Source organism: Rattus norvegicus, chromosome 5, assembly GCF_036323735.1.
Source record: "Rattus norvegicus strain BN/NHsdMcwi chromosome 5, GRCr8, whole genome shotgun sequence".
NCBI classification, from domain to species: domain Eukaryota; kingdom Metazoa; phylum Chordata; class Mammalia; order Rodentia; family Muridae; genus Rattus; species Rattus norvegicus.
Window position 1 is genome coordinate 166,660,934 of NC_086023.1, and position 3,560 is coordinate 166,664,493.

Consider the following 3,560-nt stretch of genomic DNA (forward strand, 5'->3'; position numbering starts at 1 on the left):
CAAAAAGCAATGTTTATCCATTGATTCTTCATCATGAAAGAAATGTAAGGGAACAGAAGGGAGATGCAGGGAGAACTAGAATGATCTAGAGTTATTCGGATTATCTGTTACCATTTAAAAGCTCAGGGTTAGTGGGGACATGGCTCAGATGTGCCTGCAGGCTTGCTGCAGGAGCATAAGGACTCAATATTTATCCCAGGACTCAAAGTAAATGAATAAATAAGCCAAGCACCGTGGCATGTGCTTGTAAGCACCGGGGTGGTGGAGACCAGGGTCCTCTGGGCTCTGTGACCAGCAGCCGGTCTAGCCAGTGGATAGGACAGGCCCACTGAGAGACTACACATAGGGAAGGGGGAGGGATCTACCTCTGATTGTCTTGTTCTTTATTTGAATAACAATAAAAACAATGCTAGTGGACATAGGAAAGCTGAACCTCTGAAGTAATCAGGTGAATTGGGGGATTGATTTGGACAGTGTCCTTTGTGTGTTATTGCGTACCCCTCCTGTCTGTCCCTCCCTGTTCCCACCCCCACCCCCCAGTGCTGTGGTAAAACCTGAAACAAAAGTCATACAACTCTTGCTGTTTCTTGGGGATGATTCATCTGTGCTTGTCACAATTGTCACTGCAGTCCAAGGAATATCTTTGAGTGACATTCAATTGCTTTCTAAAATAAGCACGACATATTTATATTTACTTGCCTAATAATTTTTTGGCCACGTGCTCTTGACTTCTTCCTTTTGTTTCAGAGAATTGAACCCCGTACATGTCAAGTTCACCCTGTACCACTCTGATTAGATTAATTGTCAACCCCACCTAGAATCACCTGGGAAGAGTCCTTAATAAGGGACCATCTTGAGCAGGTTGGCCGGTGAGCATGTCTGTGGGGAGATTGTCTTATAGATTGATGGAGGAAGACCAACCAAGCCCACTGAGGGCAGCACCACTCCCTAGGCAGGGGTCCACAACCGTGTAAGGAAAAACTGAGTTGATCACAAGCAAGCAAGTATCCATCCCTCTCCGCTCTTGGCGGTGGATATGGCGTGACCAGCCATCTCTCGCTCGGGCTGCTGTGAGCCCCCTGCTTGGATGGACTGCAATCTGGTACTCTGGAGTCCTGAGATAAAATAAGCTTTTCTTTTTTTCAGGATGTTTTATTACAGCAACAAAATTGAAGGTAGGACAACCAGAGTCAAAAAGATGTGCGTGCACGCACACGTGCCAATTTGTGCAGGTGCCCACAAAGGCCAGAAGAGGGGTTTAGATCCCTTCAGGGTAGACTCACAGACGGCTGGGAGCTGCCAGACATGGGGGCAGGGATCAGATCCTCGGAGGACCAGCCAGTACCATGCAGCTAACTCTCCCAGCCAAGATCTGTAAAATGGTGGCTCTGTGTAGTCACTGATGCTCCTCATCCCGTCTGAGTAAGGGGGGGTGGACTCTCCGTTTCTGGGTAGTCATTCACGTAGCTGTGGTTACTGCCGTAGCTCTCAAACCACTGAGTCTACAGTCTCACCCCTGACTGCTGAGTTAACACTTTTTTTTTCATTCACAAGAGTAGAACCAACTCAGCAGCTCTGGAGTCAGTCATCTCCCTTAACCCCGGGTTCAGGCGGCTTCCAAACGAGAAGTCCTGGCCTCCATCCTGGCATCTCCTTCAACTTTGGTTGCCTCTAGTGGCAGTCTGCAGCCTGTATCGGCCTAAACCCAGCCCTTGCTGAGTATTTCTGAGCAAATTACTAACCCCTCACTCAGGCCTCAGGCTCCTGGCCTGTAAAACATAATAGTTAAGGCTTTGCTCCCCTGCTGTAGGCTGCTGGACATGATCTTGTAAGGGGAAAGGAAGCTTAACCCGGCTTCCGAGCTACGTGACCTCTCTGTGGTGAACCCCCCTCCTGCCGATCTCAGGACGAGATTTCCAGGGTTTGGTCACGCCTCAACCCCACTTTTGCTCCAGGATGGCTCCCCTGGCCTTACAGCTTTCTGGCCCCACTCTTCCTCCCCCCCCCCTTTTTTTTTGTAAAGGGGAGGAATCATCAGGGTCCAGCCTCTAGGTTGGGACTGGGTTGGTATTGAAGCAAATCCTGGTTGGTAGTGACGTCCGTCAGCAAGGTTGCTTGCTGATTTGGTGTTTCGGAGACTTGGTGAAACGGGGCCAGGAGGAGCAAAGGTTCCTGGCACTCTTGGAGGGCAATCTCCTGTCCCTGTAAGTCCATTTTATCCATAATAGCTTTCTCTAACAAAAATCTCCAGTGGTGGGTATTGGGAAGATCAGGGAGGGGCCGGGTGGGAGTGGAGTGAGAGTGGAGCATCACAAAGACAACAGGAAGAGCGGAGGAGAGGCAGGCCTGGGGGCACCTCCTTTGCCTCCTCAGTCCTTGACCCATCAGGGAGATCTTCTCGGTTGGTACAGTGGTATCAGACACTTCTGGCTGGGATGCCAACAGACACAAAACCCTTTCCAATCATGAGAGGGTCAGGTCCCTTCCATGTTCTGTCTAAGGGATCACACCATCATACCGGGATGGGAGGAGTTAGTCCTGGTGTGTGTCAGTGGACGGGGAGAGAGGAGGGCGTTGGGAACCTTTGTAAATCTCAAATATATTTAGAGTAGCCATTGTTAGTGGTATGTTAGGGGGTAGGCGATTGCTTTTTGTTTTTAAAGTTGGGCTTTTAGAATTTGATGTGTTGGGCTGGAGATTTAGCTCAGTGGTAGAGCGCTTGCCTAGCAAGCGCAAGGCCCTGAGTTCAGTCCCCAGCTCCAAAAAAAAAAAAAAAAAGAAAAGAAAAAAACAAAGAATTTGATGTGTCCTTTCTATGACTCCTTGGCTCTGGGGATCGTAAGGAATGTGGTGGTTACGTCATCTCCTGTTGTGAGGAATTGAGTTAGCTTTTATCTTTTGAGGGATGCTGACATAGCAAAGGAGGGGGAGCATCCTTGTGGTGAATTCATCCTTTTGAGCTTTCTCCCGTTTGGGCTGCAGTGTTGCCCGATATGCGTTACGGACTGGGAAAACCTGTTCTTAGTTGTGGTGTGGTTCAGCCCCAGCACACACACACACACACACACACACACACACACACACACACACACACACCCTGCCCCGCCGGGAGCTGGGGACCGAACCCAGGGCCTTGCACTTGCTAGGCAAGCGCTCTACTGCTGAGCTAAATCCCCAACCTCACAGCACACACCTTTAATCTTTCTATCCGGACACAGTAAACAGGATTAGGTAAAATCAACCACAGGTCAAGGGGCGGAGCAAGCAACCGGGTGAAAGGAAGGGAACCTAGGATTATTAAGTGAAAAACTGTAGAGTAAGAGTTGGGAGGGCACAGGGTTGGGGATTTAGCTCAGTGGTAGAGCGCTTGCCTAGCAAGCACAAGGCCCTGGGTTCGGTCCCCAGCTCCGGAAAAAAAAGAAAAGAAAAAAAAAAAAAAAAAAAGAAGTTGGGAGGACAGCTGAGAGACTCACAAGAAGCAGAAGGGAGGGGCATTCAGTCTGGAGGAGGTCATTTGAGAAGGTTCTGCAGACAGGGATTCCTTCTGGGATTCCAGCCGA